Consider the following 22,120-nt stretch of genomic DNA (forward strand, 5'->3'; position numbering starts at 1 on the left):
GACATGCAAACCAACCAGTCCTGAGTGCAAACCTCAACCCTACTCATTTTATCACTCTGGAACACAGTCCCTGCCCTAAAGCACCCCAGAACCAGTTGCCAACAACTAGTGACCACCTCTGCAGCCCCGGCCGCTCAAAGGGTTTCACTCTCTAACCTGAAGTCGACTCAGCTTGCTTACCCTGCCCTGCCTAGCCTGCCACACACAAACCACAGTAAAGGCTCCCGTCCACATGTCCCCCTCTCTTCTGCCTCTTAACCACCCCTGGTACTTCCCCGTGTGGCCCTGCCTCCTGTTTCTATGGATCTGTGGGTAGAAAAACGTCATCCTTCATGACAGTCGTATCTATTTCTGTGTGTCTTCCCATACCTAATTGAAACAAATCCCAGGTACCTTTTAAAACAGAGGAGAATAGAAAGCGTTTAATGTGTATACAGTTGCCCTTTGGGATGATAAAAATCTTCTGGAATTAGGTTGTGGTAGTGGCTACACAACATTGTGAATGTACCGATTGTCTCTAATGGTAAATTTTATTCTGTATTTCTGTATTTTGCATTTCTACATAGACAATCATGTCTATGAATAAAAAGTTTTCATTCATTCTTTTCTAGTATGTGCCTTTTATTGCTTTTTCTTGCCTTATTGTGCTGGGTAGGACCTCTATACAATGCCGAAAAGAAAACAAAATGCTGAGAGCGGAACTCCTTGCCTTTTTCCCAATCGGAGGAAAGCATTCAGATTCTTGCAGTTAAGTATGATGTTAGATGTAAGTTTTTCACAGATTCTCTTTATCAAGTTGAGGAAATGTCCTTCTATTTTTAGTTTAGAGTTTTTATAATGAATAGGTGTTGAATTTTGCCAAATCCTTTCTCTACATCATTGAGTTGATCATATTTTCTCTTTTTTAGTCTGTTAATATGGCAAATTACGTTCACTAATTTTTAGATGTTGAACCAACTTTGCAACTCTGGAGTGAATCCTACTTAAACATGATATATCATCCTTTATATGTATTGCTGGATTTAATTTGCTAATATTTTAAGAGTTTTTAATGTCTAATGTGTTTTTTTTTTTTCTTTGTAACACCTTTCCTTGGTTTGGGTATCAAGATAAAATTGGCCTCATAAAATAAGTTGGCAAGTGTTCCCTCCACTTGTATTTTCTAGAAGACATTGTATAGAATTGATATTATTTCTTTCTTAAATGTTTGATAATAGAAGCCTATGAAGCCATCTGTGTCTGTCCTTTTCTGTGTAGAATCCAAAGAAATCCAATTCACTGTAAGTTCAATTTCTCTAATAGAGGTAGGGTTATTCAGGTGGTCTGTTTCTTCTTGGGAGAATTTTGACAGTCTGTGTCTTTAAAGGAATTGTTCCATTTCATCTACCTTGTAAACTTGATTGCTGTGAAATTGTTAATAACATTCTCTAACTGTCCCTTTAATTTCTGTAGTATCTGCTTTATTCTTTTTTTTAACTAATTAATTTATCTATTTTTGTCTGCGTTGGGTCTTAGTTGCTGTGCACGGGCTTCCTCCAGTTGCAGCGAGCAGGGGCTGCTCGTCATTGTGGTGCATGGGCTTGTCATTGCGGTGGCTTCTTGTTGTGGAGCACGGGGTCTAGGCGCTCAGGCTTCAGTAGTTGTGGCTCACAGGCTTAGCCGCTCCGCGGTATGTGTGATCTTCCCAGACCAGGGCTCAAACCCATGTACCCTGCATTGGCAGGCAGATTCTTAACCTCTGCGCCACCAGGGAAGTCCCTGCTTTATTCTTAATATATGTACTTTATGTATTCTCTCTTTTTTTTCTTATTCAGTCTGTATAAGTGGTAATCAATTTAATGCTTTCATTGATTTTTTTCTATTGTTTTTCTGTTTCTATGTTGTTTACTTCTGGTCTTATCTTTGTGTTCTTCCTTCTACTTGCTGTGGGTTTAATTTGCTTCTTTTTGTAGTTTATTAAGTTGGAAGCTTAAGTAGTTGATTTGGGAACTTTCCTCTTTTGTAATATAAGAAGTTAATAATATAAATTTCCCTTGAAGCACTGATGTACTTGCATCCTACAAATTTTGATATATTGTATTTTCCCCTTTTTAAGTCCAATTTTTTTCTAATTCGTCTTGTACATCTTCTTTGACTGGATTACTTGTTTAATAACCAAATACTGGGAGGTTCCAGATATTGTTCTGTTGTTGATTTCTGGGTTAGTTACATTGCACTTAAAATATATACTTCGTACTACTTCGATCTTTTAAATTTTGTTGTGGCTGGTTTTATGGCTCAGAATATGTTCTATCTTGGTGAATATTCAGTATACACTTGAAAATAACATTGGGTCTAGTGCTCTAAAGCACGTCAATTAGGTCAGATTGGCTGATCTTTTAAAATCCTCTACAGCCTTATTAATTTTTTGTATACTTTTTTGGTATCAACTACGGAGAGAGGTGTGTTGAAATCTCCTGCTATCGTTGTGGATTTGTCCGTTTCTCATTTTAGTTCTCTCAGCTTTTGCTTGATGTATGTTGAGGCTTCGTTAGTGGGGACAAACACAGGTAAGATTGTTACGCCTTCTTGATGAATTGGCTAATGTATCAATTTATGAGGTCCCTCTTTTTCTTTGTAATATTCCTTGTTCTAAATTTTAGTCTTTCTGATATTAATATAGCCACTTCAGCTTTCTTTTGACTAGTGTTTGCATGATATATTTTTTTTCTATCTCTTTACTTTTTTTGTTTTTTGTTTTTTGTTTGTTTTTTTGCGGTACGCGGACCTCTCACTGCTGTGGCCTCTCCCGTTGCAGGGCACAGGCTCCGGACGTGCAGGCTCAGCGGCCATGGCTCACGGGCCCAGCCGCTCTACAGCATGTGGGATCTTCCCGGACCGGGGCACGAACCTGTGTCCCCTGCATCAGCAGGTGGACTCTCAACCACTGTGCCACCAGGGAAGCCCTATCTCTTTATTTTTAATCTTTCTATGTCAATATACTTAAAGGTTTTTTTTTTAAGTATATAGTTGAGTCTTGCTTTCTTTCTAATTTTACAATCAATCTCTGTCTTTTAAAAGGAGAATTTATATTGAAAATAACCATTTACATAGCTGAATTTAAATCTGTGTCTTGCTTGTTGTTTTCGATTTATTCTGTCTGTACTTTGTTCCTATTTTTGTCTTCTTTCCGATTAATTAAATGATCTTGTGTATTCAGTTCTACCTTAAATTGGCTTATTTCTTCTTCTCCCACCCCTTTCTCTCTGTTGTTGTCCTAGGCTTTACAATATGCATCTTTAACTTATCACAGTCTATCTTCAAATACTATTTTTCACTTCACATACTACTGCATGAAACTTACAATAGTATATTTTCATTTTTTCCTCTTATTCATTGTACTTTTGTTATCATACCTTTTGATTCCACATATGTTTTAAGTCCTACCATATCATTACTTTTTTTTGTTTTAGGCTGTTGATTATGTTTGAAAGAGATTCAAATATAATTTTACATTTACTCATTTTTACCTGTTCTGGTATTCTTCATTCATTTGTGTAGACTCAGATATATACCTGGCATCATTGTATCATACTTTTTCTGCCCGAAGAACTTTCTTTAATATTTTTTGTAGTGAAAGCAGATGAGGAATGAATTAACTCAGTTGTTATTGGTCTTAAAAAGTCTCTGTTTTGCTTTCTCTTTCGAAAGACATTTCCACAGTTTATAGAATTCTGGTTGGACAGCAACTTTTGCCTTCAATCTTTCAAAAAAATGTCTCTCTGTTTTCATTTGGCTTACAAGGTCTCTGACAAGGAGTCTTCTGTAATCTTACCTTTGTTCCTCTGTGTACAATGTATATTTTTTTCTCCAGTTTCTTTCAAGATCTTATCTTTATCTCTGGTTTTTAAATATTTGACTGTGATGTATCTTGATGTGTCATTACTTGTTTTTATTCTGCTTGAGATACTTTGAGCGTCTTTGATTTTTAGTTTGTTGTTTTTCTTTAATTTTGTCTGTTATCAACTACTGACATACAAATCTTTCTCCTACCCAATTCTCTCGCTCCCTCCCTTCTCATTTTGGGACTAAAATTACATATGTTATTTGCTTCCTATTTCCCCACAGTTCATGGATGTTCATTTCTGTTTTTTGAGGGTTTTTTTTTTCCTGCTTTTTCTTTTTTTTCTTTGTGTCTCAGCTTGGATGATTTCTATTAACCTAACTTCAAGTTCAGTGACAGTTTTTTTAATCTGCTGTATCCACATTTCTGATAAGCTTGTTGAAGGAATTCTACATCTCTGATATGGTAGGTTAAAAAAATTTTTTTCTTGCATTTCCATTTGACTCCTTTTTATGGTTTTATTTCTCTGCTGAAATTTCTCATGTTCTGACACATTGTTTACCTTCTCCTCTATCTTATTTGTTATATTAAATAAGTTACTTATTATATTAACTACAGTTATTTTAAATCCCTGTCTGATCATCTAGATCATCTCTGGGTCTGGTTTTTCTGATTATTTATCTCTTGACAATGAGTCATCTCTTATAGTCTTTCTGTGTATCTCCAAAAAAAAAAATTTTTTTTTTAAATTTGGGACACTGTATGTGAAAGAACAGCAGAGACTGAGGCAAATAGCATTTATGCCTGGAAATGGGCATATATGCATCTTCTGACAGACTGCTGTTGTGGGATTTGAGTCATTATGTAGTTGAGTTGGGTGTGGAGTTTTTGTTGCTAGGGTTCCCATTAGTGACTATGGACTTTGAATTTCTTCCTTGGAGGGGTGCTTCTTCCCTGTCTTTACTTTGGGCCTGCAGTGCTGTAGGCTTCTCCTCCATGTTCCCGCTTCACCCTCAGCTCTGTTTTCCCTGTACTTCTACACCATAAAGAGGAGATTTCCCCACATTCTTGACCCTCTGCCAGTGGTTGTCTGTGATGCACACACCGTGGCAGGGTCCAGAGAATTTTCTCAGTTCTCTTGCTCTAGTCTCAGCCTTGGGTGTGCATCTAGGTCTCAGGAATGAGGCTTTCTCAACGTTCCTGCCCTTCCCTCATGACAACCAAACCCTGCTTTCTTAGTGTGTGGGAGGGTCTCAGGTGGGAGAGAGTTTCCTGATCCTCCTCCTGCACTGAGAAGCAGACTTCTGCCTGATGTGCAGCATCAGCTCCTCCTACAAGGGAGATAGCCTTTGCTTCTTTCTTTCCTCAGAGGTAGAGCATCTTTTCTGGGCCCCGGGGGCTGGCCCTCCCCCAGCTTGGCTTTGGTTCCATAATAAAGCAGGAAGCAGGCAGAGTCTCATGCCTGTGCGCCACTGAGACAGACCCTCGAGGTCTCCTTCCCTGCCCTCTGTCTTTCTTGAAAGTACTTGGTAAAGGCCCATGGGAAAACATTGAATGCAGACTCCCCTTGTGTCTAGAATTGCCAGGGATGCTGAGCTGTCATGTGAGCCCATGGTATTCGTTGATTAGGGCTGCCGTAACAAACTACCACACACTTGGTGGTTTAGAACAACAGAAATGTATTCTCTCACGGTTCTGGAGGACAGAAGTCCTCCGTAGAGAGGCCCTAGGGGAGATTTTGTTTCTTTGCCTCTTCCAGCTTCTGCAGTTGCTGGCATCCTTGGCTTGTGGCTGCCTTACATCACTTCTGCCTCCGTGTCTGTCTTCTCTGTGTATCTCTTATAGGAAAACCTGTCATTAGATTTAGGACTCACTTGAATAACCTGGGATGATTTCATGTCCAGATACTTAACTTACCTCTGCAGAAACCCCTTTTCCGAGTAAGGTAACAGGTTCCTGGGATTGGGACCTGGACATAGCTTTTGAGGGTCACCATTCAATCTAATACACCCATATTCAGCATTTGAGAAATCATTAACTTTCAGCTGTTTCTTTTTGCCTGCTTGTGTGGTAACTACCCCTTTTTATGCTCCACCAAACATGGGGTAATTCATGTGGTCCCCCTCTCCTCAGAGGGCTTGTCACACTTGGAATCTAGGTTCTCTGTGGCCTTGTGACTTCAGTTCTTTAGGAACTAAAGGAACATTATGATCTTGTAGATTTTCCAGCTCCTTCTCATGGTCAGAAGAGGAGCAATGGTCTCCGGCAGCGTTTTACAACCTAAGCAGAAGCAGAACTCCCCTCAAAGCCTTTCCCAGTGATGTCTCATTGCTGCTGTTCCCCTGCTGGTCACTGCTCTACTCATATAAAGACATGCAGCGTGGTGGCCTCGCCGGTTCCTGGCTGCTTGTGGTCAGGAGAAGTGTCTAGCTTGGCCTTTACGTCACTTATGACCAGAGCTTTTACTCAACTTGCATCCATGAATCTCTTTGTCAGAATAATTTTGATAGTCTTCCAAGGCTTAGGGGAAACTAATTTGTAAATTCTCAAAGGTAGGACTCCTGGGGTTTTCCAAGTGAAAATTCTTTCCCATGTGGAATCTATCATCATCATATTTGTGCGCCCTTCGTCCTATCCAGGACCCATACGGACAAGTCGTGTCTCTCTCTGCCTGTGTGGTAGGTGAGACAGGCACATCCAGAGAGGTCCCCAGTGCTGACCTTGACCTCCCCTTCCACCCACAGCACGCATCACAGGGGGTACGAATCGCACATCCCAGTGTGCCTATTAGAGCACTCCCTTTCACTCTCAATAGTGTCACTTTTTGGACAGTCAATTAAACAGGCACCTTTCTCCTAGGGGATCAGGTGACCCAGCTCAGCCCAAACTTCTTGGTGTACCATGCATCTTGCCCCCTGCACTGCTCCTGTGTTCTCCAAACCCCCCACTGCTTGCTTGGTCCCATCCTCACCCTGAGCAATGACTGCTCAGCACTGACCCTCACCCTCTTTGGCCGTGACGCTTTTCTTGGAAGCAGTCTTGAGGAAGGGTCCTACTTGGTCCACCCTGTCTCAAGGTACCTTCCTGGGGGCTGGCTCAAGTGGCCCGGCTTCTCCTGGACCTGAGCATGGGCTAGCTCAGCACTGCCACGATGAAGCCAGAGCCCCGAGAAGCAGAGCTTTCACATGTAGAGTCTGCACTGAATGGGACAGCTGGCCCACACATTTGAGGATTTACCCTGAAATCCATACTTGTTGGATGTCGAGGGTGGCTCTGAGCTGGGGCTCTGTACAGACCCAGGAGCCATGGAGCATCTTTACTTCTTTCCAGATGAACAGAGAGGGGTGCTTAGTGCTGGTCACGTGACAACTCACGCTTATCCTTTGGCTCGTTCCTTCTCTTCGTTCCGGCATTCCTTATCTTTTTGGATCGTAAAAATTGTTTCATACGATGTACATTTTCCTTCGACTCTTTTGTTCAGTGGAGTTGTGTTCCCCCCTCCTCTTCTCTGTAGGGAAGGGAGCCCCAGAGCCCTGAACTTTTGGAAGGACATCCTACCATATTAGAGCACGCACACACACAACCTTTGATCCTTTCTCTGACACATGGCACATTAATCATACTTTACAGACTTGCATTGTCTGGGGCTTACATCATGAAGCGTGGTCCCGTGAAGAGACTGGATCTGAAGAACACATGAAACAGAAAATGCGTGTTGTCAAACTGATTTAAACTTAGAGGAATCAGCAGGAAATTGTTGGCATCATGAATCATGGGCGAAAGATCTTTGCATCACAGGCAAAGTGCTTCATTCCAGCATCTGAGGGTCTGAACCTGAAGACTTCTTCCAGTAAGGACTTTCCATTGGAAAGCAATACTGAAAAATGAAAGGATGCTTTCACAATTCTTTTATTTTTGTTTTTTTATTTTATTTTTTTTTTTGCGGTACGCGGGCCTCTCACTGCTGTGGCCTCTCCCGCTGCGGAGCACAGGCTCCAGACGCACAGGCCCAGCAGCCATGGATCACGTGCCCAGCCACTCCGCGGCACGTGGGATCCTCCCGGACCAGGGCACGAGCCCGCGTCCCCTGCACCGGCAGGCGGACTCTCAACCGCTGCACCACCAGGGAAGCCCCCACAATTCTTTTATTTTTTAAGTTTATTTTTTAGAGCAGTTTTAGGTTCACAACAAAATTGAGAGGAAGAGAATTATCATATACCTCTGCCCACCACATGCACAGCCTCCCCCATTATCCACATTCCCCACCAGAGTGGTACACATGCTACAACTGATAGATCTACAGGGGCACATCATAATTACCCAAAGGTCCACACTTTACATAAGGTTCACTTTCGGTGCTGTGCATTCCATGGGTTGGGACAAGAGTATAATGACATGTATCCATCATTATAGTATCATACAGAGTACTTTCACTGCCCTAAAGATCATCTGTGTTCCTTCTACTCACCCCTCCCCCACCCCCAGCAGCCACTCATCCTTTCATTGTCTCCATAGTTTTGCTTTTTTTCCAGAATAACATAAGTTGGAATCATACAGTATGTAGTCTTCTCAGATTCGCTTCTTTTGTTTAGTAATACACATTTAAGTTTCCTCCATGTCATTTCATTGCTTGAAAGCTCATTTCTTTTTAGCACTGAATAATATTTCCCTGTCTGGATGCACCACAGTTTATTTGTCCACTCACGTACTGAAGGACCTTTTGGCAATTATGAATAAAGCTGCTATAAACATCTGTGTGCAGGTTTTTGTGTGAACATGTTTTCAGCCCCTTTGAGTAAATGCCAAGGAGTGTGCTTGCTGGATCCTATGGTGAGAGTATGCTTAGTTTTTAAAGAAACTGTCAAACTGTCTTCACAGGCGGCTGCACCGTTTTGCATTCCCACCAGCAACGAATGAGCGTTCCTGTTGCTCCACATCCTCACCAGCATTTGGTGTTGTCAGAGTTCCGGATTTTGGCCATAGGTGTGTAGTGGTACTTCATTGTTGTTTAAATTTGCATTTCCCAGGTGACCTATGTAGGGAGCATCTCTACTTATTTGTCACCAGTACATGTTTAGTGAGGTGTCTGTTAAGATCTTGGTCCATTTTTTAATCAGGTTGACTGTTTTCTTAGTGTTGAATTTTAAGAGTTCTTTGGACATTTTGGATAATAGTCCTTTATCAGACGTTTCTTTTGCAAATATTTTCTCCAAGTCTGTGGTTTGTCTTCTCATTCTTTTAGCATTGTCTTTTGCAGGACAGAAGTTTTGAATTTCAATTAAGTCCAGCATGTCAATTCTTTTTTTCATGGATGGTGCTTTCGGTGTTGTACCTAAGAAGTCATCACCACACATCAGGTCATCTAGGTTTTATCCTATTTTACCTCCTAGGAGTTTCAAAGTTTTACAGTTTACATTTAGGTCTATGATCTACTTCGAGTTAATTTTTGTGAAGGGTATAAGCCCTGTGCCTATAGGCCCAGCTTCTTTTGCACGTGGATGTTCAATTGTTCTAGCACCGTTTACTGAAAGGACTATCTTTGCTCCATCGTATTGGTATTGCCTTTACCCCTTTATCAAAGGTCAGTTCACTGTATTTATGGAGCCTCTCTGTGCTCCCCCTTCTATTCCATTGATCTATCTGTCTATTCTTTTGCCAGTAAGACACTGTCTTGATTCCTATAGCCTTATAGTAAGTCTTGAAACTGAGTAATGTCAGCCCTCCAACTTTGTCCTTCTTCAGTATTGTACTGGCTATTCTGGGTTTTTTGTCTCTGCATATAAACTTTAAAATCAGTCGTTAATAACCACCAAATAAATTGCTGAGATTTTCATTAGGATTGCTTTGAATCCATAGATCAACTTGGGAAGAATTGACATCATCACCATATTGAGTCTTCCTATTTATAAACATGGACTATCTCTCCATTTATTTAGTTCTTAGATTTCTGTTATCAAAGTTTTCTTCATATAGATCTTGTACATATTTTTTTAGATTTATACCTAAGTATTTCATATTTGGGGGGTGCTAATGTAAATGGTATTGTGTTTTCATTTTAAAATTCCACTTGTTCAATGGTGGGTGTATAGGAAAGTGATTGACTTCCTTGTATCCTACAACCTCATTTTAATTAATCAATGATTGGTTCCAAGAGGGTCTTTTTTTTTTTTTTTTTTGTAGATTCTTTTGGATTTTCTACATTGACATTCATGTCTTTTGCAAACAAAGACAGACTTCTCTCTTGCCTCCCATACTATATACATTTAATTTCATTTTCTTGTCTTATTGCATTAGATAGGACTTCTGCTTTCATGATTCCAAAATATTTAAAGTCACCATAAAAGAGGAAAATGAGCATTCAGGCCTCAATTTGTATTCAGACTCCACCAGTTATGACAGATGTACACAGAGTTGTGATCTTGGGCAAGTAACTTAACATTTTTTAGCCTCAATTTCCTTTTCTGTAAATTGGGATGATAATGGTATATACTCCAATAAGCTGTTGTAATGATTAAGAAGAATAATGCAAAAGAGTGAAGCATGATGTAGGTGTTAGATATTGTTCCATTTTCATTCTCACATGTGCTACCTTGAGATTTCCAGGCTGTTCCATTAATGACCTTGTTCCCTCTCCACAAGTGATCCCAGATGGGCCCCGTGACTAACACAGAACTTCACTTCCCATGATTCCACTCCCGGAAGGAATGTCACCCCATCCTCTGGCTTAGAACACGGTTCCTACGGAAGCAGAACAATGGCCCCCTAACACATCCATGTTGTAATCCCCAGAACCAGTGAACACTTGACCTTCCGTGGCAAAAGGGACTTTGCAGATGTGATGAAGCCAAGGGTCTTGTGATGGGGAAGTTAACCTGGATTATTTTGATGGGTCCAGTATAATCACAGAGCTCCTTATAACAGCGAGGCAGGATGGTCTGAGTCAGAGAGACGGAAATGGGAGAACAGAAGCCGAGGCTGGGTGATGCAATGTGGCCATGAGCCAAGGAACACAGGCAGCCTCTAGAAGCTGGAAAAGACAAAGAAATGGATTCTCCCCTGGAGTCTCCAGAAGGAAGAGCGCCCTGCTGACACCTTGACTTTAGCCACATGAGACCCGTTTCAGACTTCCTGCCTCTAGAGCTATAAGGTAATAAAACAGGCTATTTAAAGCCTGTACACTTGTGGTCACCGGTTACGGCAGCCACGGGAAGCTACTCCGGCTCCCTCCTGGATTAACCACCAGGGATAAGTCTAAAGTTCTGGGGCTGAAGGGCTTGGTGTTTGCACCTTCATTAATGGTGTTTGCTTTTCTGGTTGAAGTCTGGCCTGGAGAGCCCCTGTCCCACCAGGCAACTGGATTTTCTTAATCGCTGTATTTGCTTCATTTTCCTTCTAAGAGTCACCCTAGCCAGGCCCCCCTGGAAGGCCTCTGACCAAATATGACAATGGTTTTGATGGACAGTCGTAAAGCCTCATTAAGATCAATACTTATTCTTTCACTATCAAAATCTACTCCAAAAAGATCTGGTTGGGCTTGTCCTTGATGCCCTGGATCTATATCAGCAGTGGTTCTGCAAGGCACGAGGGGTGCAGAGAAACTCCTTTCCACATCCTTCCGATGCTGTTTACGTATTTGCCCTAGAGCCATTTCTTCAATATACCAACCTCCAGGCACATTAAAGAAATAATTTAGGAAACAGTTACTAGGACATTGTAGCACCTGGGATAAAGGAAGCTGTGACGTTTCTCGCCACAGAGAAACCTAACTGGTTTATTGTTCATTTAAAAATTACTCTGTCTTGCTCTAGCTTTGTCATTCAGAGCTGCTGTCTGCTGTGTAAAATGGAGGAATATGACGAAATAAACCTTGCTAACTTTAGGAGGAGTTGACCGTTCATTTAGAATAATAACAGAGGTGAACTGGGTATGAAAACCTGTCTCACTTGGGGTATTGGTGCAAGAGAGACGGGTCTTGCCAAAACCTGACATGACTCGGTGGCTGCTGGCCAGTGATTCTCAAGCTGCATGGGCCTCTAGGAGGCTCCGGTGCACTCCTGTCACCGTGCGGCACCGTATGACCTCCCAGCAGGCGGCCAGCCCTCTTTAAGCTGCAAAGGCAGATGCAGAGTCTGAGACAAGAGCGCTGAGTCAGGCAACCTCAGGCCCAGTGCTGGAGCTGCTTCCAGGCTCCGGATGACGTTCGAGGTCTTTTCAGTCACTGTCAGGTCAGGACTGGCCCCTTCCGAGGGCCCTGCACGCAAGCGAAGTCTCTCGGATGGTAATTCACATTTGTTGATCGAGTCCTGAGTGCCAGGCATTGCGTGAGCCTGGGAAAATGCCTCAGACAGAGCAGTTCGTGTCCAATCAGTGTAGGCTACTGTTATTATTAAGATCATCACGATTACTGCTGATACTCAGATGTGAGGTGGTCTTGTCTCTGAAACGAGGTGGACGCTCCCTAAAGAGGGAAAGCGTTTTACACAGGTACCACACGTGCTCCACACCCCCTACAAAATACACCAAATGCTCGCCCTCCATAGATGCTCACTAAACTGTCCTTGACTTGAAATGACGCCCGATGTACATTCTTTTTTAAAGTCTAACGATACGGAACCGAAAGTGTTTTTGTAGAATTAAATGACAGAGGTTCTGCCAACGTCCACTGGCTATTAGAGAACATGTGTGTGTTTCACGGGCTTTGTTACCAAGGAGCTAGTTTATCCTCCCCTGAACCTAAAGTGAAATCACAGCTCTGGCCTAAATGAGATCATTTTTTTCTATTTTGGGCAAATAAAGATGTTCAAAAAAATGTTCTCTTCAAAGTCTGCTTTGAAGAGCCAGTGAGAGAGTTTGATAGCAGAGCAGGAGGGAATCAGAAGTAAGTTGTGACTTCCTGCTTTCCTTTTTAAAGTTCTCATGAGCCTTCTTTTGTGGGAGTCTTGGTTATTAATACGACACCTTGTAGATAGAAACACTGGATCCCTGGAGATGAAAGAGTGTCAGAGGCCAGGGTGGGCACGCTGCCTGCATTCCCTCTCACTCTATCCCTTCCCCAAGTCACCACTCAGCATCATAACATTTAAGAGCAGATGGGCTGGTCTAGATGCTTTCATTGAAAAGTCTCGAGAGATCCAGCTATTTTCCCAAGCTCACGAAGCCAGTAAGAGCTGGAATCAGTTTGTACCGAGGGCTCCCAACTACCAAGCTTCTCCTGCAATTTTGAATTAAAATATATATATGCCCGGATCAATCTCTGGAGCTCTTGAATAAGAAAACTTTGGACCCGAGAGTTACAAATCACCCTGTCCCTTGTCCCCTCAGTAGAGCATCTGCCCTCAGCTTCTCTCCCTGGGTCACCATTTCTCCTTGGAGGGTATGTCACATGGTTAGAACAGTTCTCATGCCTTGAACCCGGTGGCCTCACCGTGGCATCAGGACAGGGTGCCTGGAGCTCATGGGAAACACCAAGCCTCCCAGCTGGTCTGACCTGAGTGAGGAAGATGTGTTTGCTGTGAATTGGGGAAAGTCGGGACATGGGTACACTTTGGTGGTGGCTCTTGCATGAAACTCTAGTTCATATGAATAGAACCACATCACAGCATGAACTGTACTCAGTATAATTAATCCCAACTTAGCCATATTAATTCCCAGCCACTGTAACTCAATTCAGTTTATCACTTAAGCCTAGATCAGCTACATATAGACTGGAAATAAGTCCATTATCTCCAGTATAAACCAGTAAAATTTGTTTAGTAGATACCGTTATGTGTAGAATACAAAACTAACTAAGACCCAGATTTTAAATGTAGCCTTTTTACATGGACGATCAAGAGATGGGGTAGAGAGGAGAAAGCGTGTAAAATGCCAAGTCAAGTATGAACTCTAGCCCAAGACAACCAGAAGAAATGGAAACAATCTAGGGCACAGCCATAACCTAAAAAAATAACTTGTGTCCTCAGAATGAGGAGATGTTTTTATCTTTGAAACAAGACAAGATGATTTGAAAAAGGAACAGAGAATGAAAGTGAGCCCTTAAACTCTTTTTAAAAATGTATTGTACAACATGGGGAATATAGCCAGTATTCTGTAATAACTGTAAATGGAAAGTAAGCTTTAGGAATTGTATAAAAATAAAATTATTTTTTAGATTTTAAAAAATAAAATAATGGAAAATAAAAATTTAAAAATACTGCAAAAAATAAATGTATGAATGATTAAATTAAAAAACTAGTAACAACACATGATTACTGAAATAAACATTTCAACAGAATATTTGGAAGATAAAAGTTAAGAAAATCTCAAAGAAAAATAGAACAATATGACAAAGAAACAAGTAGATGAGAGCCCAGATTCTTCCAGTTTGTCCTGGACTAGTTCCACCTGAGTGAGGGCTCCACCAGCCTCAGCCGGACTTGCCGACCTCAGCCCCATTCTCGGGAACACTTCTCTGATGGATAAGTGCTCAACACCACAAGTATCAGTTAAACCCCAAACTGATGCAGCCATCTTTTTTCATGGTGGTTGGCTCACTTTGCCAGTGAGTTTTATCTGAAGTCTGAGTCTTTTTCCTTAAACCCCAAGAACGATCCACTGTTTACACACATAATCTCATTCAGCCCACCCCGTACTTCCATCTCTAACTGTATCTCACTTCACGTCATCAGATTCCCAGCTGACCCTGGTGCCAAGAGCATGCGGGATCTCTCTGGTTCACCTCTTTGGAAGAGAAACCTACATCTACCTGGGGACAATGGTGGTCCAGACGATGGCCTAGCAGGAGCTGGAGAGATGGGTCAGGAGGAAGCACTCCGATTCCAGCGCTGCGTCAGCAGATCTGCACGATCAAAGATGAGCGTGTGGCCTCCGGGGCTGCCTGAGCTCATGTGCGGTGCCCGCGCCAGCTGGGCAGCACGAGGCACAGAGCAAGAACCCAACAGTCACTCGCTCTACTCTCACAAGGTCGCACCACCGTGAAGTGTCCCCAGCGAGAGTGGCTGGTTCTATTTCCCCCAGAGGAAGGAAGGATGCTGACCTGGCCCGCAGCTCGCTCAGGACTCTTGCCCAGGATGTGCCGTAACCTCCAAGCGACTGTGAACTCTGAGAATAGGAGGGAGGCAAGAGCCAAGGCCAGCCCCCACGGGCTTGTCCTTCCCATGAAGCTCCAGCTCGCTGTGCTCTGCTTCCTTCCACTCTCACTGCAGCCTTCAAGGCAGGGCTGATATTCCCTCTGTTTGCAGGCGAGGAAAGGGAAGCAACGGTGTAGCTGCATTGGTTACCCAAGGACCACGCAGAGAGTAAGAGGCAGGGCCAGCGTTTGAACCAGGCATCTTCCCAGAGAGGTTAGTAAGTGCTCAGTAAATAGAGTGGAAAAGACTTTCTGCTCTGTTGGACATAGGGTGCTGGGGGTGGAGGTGCAGACGCCCTCATATGAGCCCTATCCCTGCAGCTCAGGGAAACCCAGAGAACATAGAAGGCTCTGGAAGCACAGTTTAGAGTCTCCAGGATAGGCAGAAGGAAGGGTGAGCATCCTAGAAAGTGGTCCCCATACATCAGGAAGGACTCCAACGGAGGGCAGCAAGGCTGAGCTCTGTTGCTAAGGACCCCGAGGGCAGAATGGTAAGAGACGGGTCTAAGTATTCAAAGAACACGCTGAGAAATGGCTATGGGGAGACAGAGAAGGCGGGCACACACGCTGACCTCAGCAAGGCTCAGACTAAGTGGAGATAAAGACAGAGCGTCACACAGGACCCCTGACGTGGCACAGGAGTGACGTGGGGGTGGGTGCCGGGAGCCCCTCGTGTCCCGGAGCGCTGGGGGAGACACGTCCAGAGGTGGGCACGCACTGATTCTCCGGGGACGGGCAGGATGGGAGTGGGAGGAGGGCACACGGGAAAGTCCTCCAGGAGTGGGGCAGGTAGTGGTTTCGCATTTCGGACCAGATGCGTGATGGAAGGGGCAGGAGAGTTCTCCGAGGGATAAAGAGTAGACTGGTCTCTTTAGGAAAGAAGGTTGGTTTTGGGAGCTGAAGGGAAGAAGCCAGGATTTGGGAAGGGGTCAGACTGAGGAGGGATGGGGGGCTGGGTCAAGGCTTTGAGATTGATTGCTTAAAGATCTCGAGAAGGAATCGCTTCTGGTGACGATGGATGGAGGGTTTAGACTAGGAAAACTGGAAACTGGGGTATTGGCCATAAAGGTACAAGGATAGCCTGGGGGAGAGGGAGGTTGTGTGAGCCTGAATGAGACCAGGATGCAGGGGCAGAGGAAAGAAAGAGAGGAATGAGTGGGAGAGGAAAGAGAGGAAGGCTTGGTCCCAACCCTGGTTATTATCAACTTTCCAACACAAACTGCCTAGCTGCTGTGAGCCTCCTCATCTTTCAGATGTGGCTCTCGTCCTCCTCCTCGCCCTCCCTCTCATCCTCTCCCTCATCCCTTCTCCCCATCATCATTCTGTCCTGCGGAAGTGTGTGTGTCAAGGGCTTTATGAGAAGCTGTAGGTAAAGGGCCCAGCACAATAGCTGGCACACGGCACTGAATGAAACAGCAGAGATGGCCACTGGTGTCTGTATCCAGGAGGCCGCAGTGTGACCAGTGACTCGTTGGCTGTGAGGCTGAAAGAAGGGGTCACGATGGATGCATATATGCCATGTTTACAGGAGCCAAGGATGGGACAAGGACAAACCTAGGGGTGGTCTGTACTCACCCAGGTAAGTCCCCGGAGGTGTGGCTTCCTGCCACCACCTGAAGGGGGAGAGAGTCTGCTGAGCACCGGTGTAAATTCCCTCCCACCCATTTCATCTCCCAGATGTCCAGTTCTCCCCAGCTGCTCTGACATCTCTCTAAAGGAAAGAACTTGGAGAGCTGGTCCACACCCACGGCTGCCCCTCCTGAGAGCTGTCTCCTTTTGGAGGTTTCTTATTCAGCCTTTCAAACATGAAGAAACACGTTACAAGCAAGAACCCTCTGTCTGGGGCTGTTTACTTGCAGCCCCTGGGCTCCGGAAAGGTGGTTCCTGGTACAAGAATGAGGAACGGAGAAACTGCAAGCACTCTCGGGTCTGTGGTACTTTCTACCTGTACTCAGACAGGCGTGGCTGAGATCAAGACACAAGAAAGGCATCAGGAAGGGCAGTGCTGTCTAAGACGCCAAAGAGCTGAAATGGGACGTGAAAACAATACCTTCGTTGGCTTCTTTGGCCATATGGAATCACCACTTGCATTGTTTCCATTAAAAACCTTACAAAAATTGTATTCAGCAAGACCATTTACATATTTAGGTTTAACCTGGGATTAACTTAATCTGAATTGTTGCGTGTCCATCTGTTTCCTTTTCTGTTTGATCCTTAGACATTCTAATGTAATCAACATTGTTTTGGAGTTAATTTTGAAGTTGAGGATGGAGGGGAGGAAAAAGTATATTTAAAAGTGAACGTGGGCCAGGATAACGCTGATTTAGTCCTGACAAAAGGAGGAAGAGTGAGCACAAGGCCCGGGTCTGCACTGGAGGCTGCAGAGCTGAAATGGACACGTCCGTGGCCGGGGCTTTGACCGCCTGCCATCAGCTTGTCTACGTTTCCTCTGTGTCTGTGCGTCACACTCCTGGTGTCTCATGTTTTCCTTCTACCCCATGTTCAGAAATACTTGAGAAGAGTCAACAGATGTGGTTCTATCTCTATGGTTCTTTGTTATTCAAATTAGGGAGGAAAGCAAAATTTTAGGGAACCGGTTTTAATTAGCAAATGAAATAACAAACGTCTTCCACCAGGGCGGACCAGTGTATCTGAAGTTGATTTGCAAATGGGAGTTCTGTTAATCCTTTCAATGTTTCCCAAGATATGGTTGTGGAAAATGTTGTTCTGCTTTTACACAGAGAAGCTGGGCTCTGTGAGAAGCAAGTGGCCGTATATTAAAGAGAAGTCTTTGAGAGGCAGCCGGTTTAAACTGCTTGTAAACATCGCTTGAAATGAAAACCAGAACTAGGCTGCTTCTTCATGAATCACTCGCACCCAGATGTGGCAGAGTTAAGTTGAGAACTTTCTTGTTCTGATTTCCAGATGACTTTAAAAAAAAAAAAAAACACAACGTTTTTATCATTGGGGTGTATCATATCAGCCTTAGGAGATGGTGGAAACTTCCTGCTACACAGGGGGACTGTCAGGATGAAACAGGCCATCGTGCCTGCCTGTGGGTCTCTTGCCGTTGTTCTTGGAGGGGGCCTGGAACAAACTAAACCGTGAACATGTAATTCCAGAGAAGAGAGGACCGTCCTGGGAGGAGCTGCTTCAGAGCTGACGTTCCGGTTCCGGAGGTCGAGTTAGAGCAGATTCCGCCCTTCTGCATGATGGGGCCTTGGAGTAGGGGGGATGGTGGTCCCCGTGTCCTAACCCCTGGAACCTGTGAATGTGACCTTACTTTGCAGATTAAGATAAAGATTTCAAGATGAGGCCACCCTGGATTATTCAGGTGGGCCCTAAATCCAATGACAAGTGTCCTTATAAGAAACAGAAGAAGAGAGACACGGAGAGAGGAGAGGCCGTGTGAAGACAGAGGTAGAGGCTGGAGCGATTCAGCCAAAGTCTCAGGAGCACTTGGAGCCACTGGAAGCTGGAAGAGGCGGGAAGGAGCCTCCCCTGGAGCCTTCACAGGGAGCGTGGCCCCGCTGACACATTGGCTGCGGGGTTTTGGCCTCTAGAACCGTGAGTGAATACAGTTCTTTTGGACAGACCCATTCCTGACCTCTACACTGAAGTCCTTCTGGGGTGTGTTGAAGGTCCGCGACTGCAGTGGCCAAGAATGAGTGGCTTCATTCTTGTAGAGGCAGATGGCATGGGCCAATTTTTAGTTGGCATTTGAAACTACCAAGTTTGTGATACTTAGTTATGGCAGCCCTAGGAAACTTATTACAGGCCCTGACACAGAGAGCACATATGAGCTGGGCAAAGAAACCATTGGGGTCACCTTCCAGTCCCTTAGACCCACTGGAGGGGAAGAGGGAGGGGCTGGGGCATAGAGTGGGTGGAGGTGGCCAGAGCTTTGATACAGCAGAGAGGTGGAGAGGACTCTTCTGACCGCCTGCCTGCTGGTCCAGACGGAGAGGACCAGCAAGTTCATCCGTGGGGCTCCGCAGAGGCCTAGTTCACAGCCCAGACCAGGCGGGCCAGGGGCCTCAGCCTCCCCAGAGAGCGGACCCCAGGCGTGTCAGAAGTCGGGGTCTGGACCCCTGGCCAGTGTGGCTGAGCCTCCTGGGTTGTCCCCAGGCACACATGACCTACAGACCCTTTAAAAATTCACAACCCGACATCAATCACACTCTAGTTCAAATTTAGGTATTTGAGCTTGAATTCAACTCTTGCATTTACGTCAAGATGCATCAGCCACTTCTACGTTAAGACCCACAGGCTTCAACCGAAGTAGGGAGACTGGCAACTGAAGGAAGTTTGTCTTGTTTGTTGTCGGAGGGAGGCACCCAGACCCTAAAATGGGTTTTCCCAGGACCCCAGGCTCTACCTTTAGGATCCTTAAATTAGACTCAACCCTAGTGATAGGGAGGAAGACTTCAGGGCTGATCTGATCGCCAGGCAGACCTCAAGCCCTGCAGCAGGAGGATTCGTGCCTGAGCAGAAGCCCCCGAAGCCTCACTGCATGGAAGTCACGGATGGAGTGAGCTCTGGATGTGGGGCCCCTCTCTACAGGGTGGACCACCCCATTGGAATTTATGGTATTTCTGGAGGTCTGGTTTTGTAGCTTTAAAAGTGCACAGTGTTCACTGAAAGGCATTTCTCCCTTAGGTAAAGTTTGCAATATGGGCTAGAAGGACATGGAGAGAAATACACCGGTTTAAAAGTCATATGTAACCTATTTAAAATAAAGATATGATCCAAGACAATGGATGCTTGAAAAATACAACAACTGAAAGAGTAAAATTAGAAACTCTGTGGATGGACTCAAGAGCAGAATGGACATGAGGAAGAAAGAGTCAGTGAACTTGAAGAGAGAACAATAGAAATTACCCCAGTCTGAACAACGGAGAAAAAAATAGACCAAAAAAAAAAAAAAGTGCCTCAGGACCTGCAAGATTACAACAAAAGATCAAAATTTATGTCCCTGAACTCCCAGGAAGAGAGAAGAGAGAGGAGAGCCCTAAAAGTATTCAAAGAAATAATGGCTGAATAATTCCCCAAATTTGGCAAAAGACATAAACCTTCAGATTCAAGAAGTTGAGAAAACCCCAAACAAGAAAATTCAAAGAACCCCATGCCAACACTCATTACAACCAAACTTTAGAAAACTAAAGACAAAGCAAAAATCTTGAAATCAGTGAGAGAGAAATGACGCTTTACCCAGGGAAAAAGAGTTTGAATGCCATTGGGTATCCGGACAGAATTCACGGAAGCCAGAGTGACACGGCACAATGTTTTTCAAGTGCCGAAATAAAAGAACTGTCAACCCCGAATTCCATATCTGGCAAAATTACCCTTTAGGAATGAAGGGGAAAAAGACATGCTCAGACAAAGGAGCACTAGTGGGATTTACTGCCAGCAGCCCTGCTCTGAAAGAAAGGCTGAAGGGAGTCCTCTGAACAGAAAGAGTTGAAGGACTCCCGGAGCATCAGGAAGGGAGAGAGAACAACTGAAGAAGCAAAAATACGGATCATGGTATTTTGGAGCCCTGAGCCAGCAAGTAAGAATCTGAAACTGCTGTGCAGAGAGACTCATGGAGATGGAACGCTGAAGTAGGGAAACTCTGGTATGGCCTCCATGCTTGTGTTGTCCCCGTCTCCTGCAAACGGGCGAGGTCATTCTCCTGGATGGCCTGACCTAATCAGGTGGTCCCTGTAAACGATGTTCCAGAGGTCAGGGATGTTCCTGCTGACCTTGGAGGGGCTCTTGTGAACTGCTGGGTGCTGAGCGCTCAGTCCCACCACTGCAAGGAGCTGAATTCCGCCAGCAACTTGGAGGAGCTGGGAAGAGGACTCTGCACCCCCACTGAGAATGCAGCTCAGCCAGCCAAGAGAACCCAGCTAAGCTGTGCCTGGGTTCCTGACCCACGGGAACTGGGAGGTAACCAATGGGTGCTGGTTTAGACCACAAAAGGCATATCTAGGCTATTGAAAATAGAGAGATGATTCAAGTCAGTGGTATTAGGTATCTGTAATCGTTTTTCATCAATAAAAACAAAAGGTTTACTTGAATATCAAAAGTTTTATAAAAGCCAACATATTCAGTGATATAAACTCAGTGGAAATCTTGTATTTATCAGCTCTTCCACAAGGAATTAGAATTTGCAATGACATGTATATTAACAGCAAAACAGTTCAGTTATATCAACGTCCTTGTCATTGCTCCAGTCTGGTACCTACTCAAATGCCCGTTAATGTCTATACTGAGAACACTACACAGCCATGATGAAATTAATGTCTATACTGTGATATATTCACACGAGAGAGTACTGCACAGAGAGAGGACAGTCTACCCCTACACGTCGACAAATCCCACAGACACAATGCTGGGTGAATAAAGCCAGACACTAAAGCGTACATGCCCCGTGACTTCACTCGTACAAAGAACAAAAACAAAACTGTGGCCGCGCTAACCTATGTGATTAACGGTTATGATCGTGGACTTTGGGGGCGGGGGTAACGCCTGGAAGGGGGCACCACGGGGGACATCTGGGTGCTGGTAATAATGGCGGCTGGTCTCCTAAGTGTGTTTAGCTTGTAAATATTTACCTGTGTACTCTTCTCTATGTACACTGTGTTTCATTAAAGTTTTAAATGACAAAGCAAGGTCTTTCAATAATAAAAAAATAAGTGAATTTTGTTTTTCTGGGGAATCTCATTGCTCTGCCCAGACTGAAGATTCGCCTTCTAAGAAGTGTGGCGTGGCACCAACTACATCTTTAAAACGGAATGCCACACGACCCGTAGCGTGTGAATGGGGCTGTAACGTCAATGGTACATGGGAGGTCACATCGTCACTCTATGGGGTGCACTATGGCAACAGCTGGGGTTTAAACGTGCAGATAAATCATCTTCTTGATTTAAAACCACCAGTGAATGCCTACTTCTACCTCCAGATGAATTGCTCAATAACTGTCCAGAGTAGCTGGCTTTAACTCAGCAAATGCCCTAGGTGGCCCTTTGGGTGTCAGGTACGACCCCCAGCCCCGGCACGGTGTGGAAAGGCGACTGTGGAAGCGTCAGCTGAGTCACTCCAGGGAAGAAGCAAAGAGGGGCCGGGGGTGCCAGTGCCTTTCCTTGGCTCTGAGTGGGGTCCCGCCATGCCTCCGCCCGGCTCTGAGC

At 44.5% G+C, this 22,120-nt stretch overlaps 1 long non-coding RNA gene across 1 annotated transcript; it reads left to right on the forward strand.

Moving 5' to 3' along the window:
- Positions 1-8,700: 8,700 nt before the first annotated feature.
- LOC141279118 (uncharacterized) lies at positions 8,701-21,610 on the forward strand. Its single transcript, XR_012332892.1, has 3 exons — positions 8,701-8,806; positions 10,463-10,970; positions 14,488-21,610. It is a non-coding gene; the product is annotated as an uncharacterized lncRNA (long non-coding RNA).
- Positions 21,611-22,120: the final 510 nt, after the last annotated feature.

Source organism: Tursiops truncatus, chromosome 7, assembly GCF_011762595.2.
Source record: "Tursiops truncatus isolate mTurTru1 chromosome 7, mTurTru1.mat.Y, whole genome shotgun sequence".
In the NCBI taxonomy this organism is placed as follows: Eukaryota; Metazoa; Chordata; class Mammalia; order Artiodactyla; family Delphinidae; genus Tursiops; species Tursiops truncatus.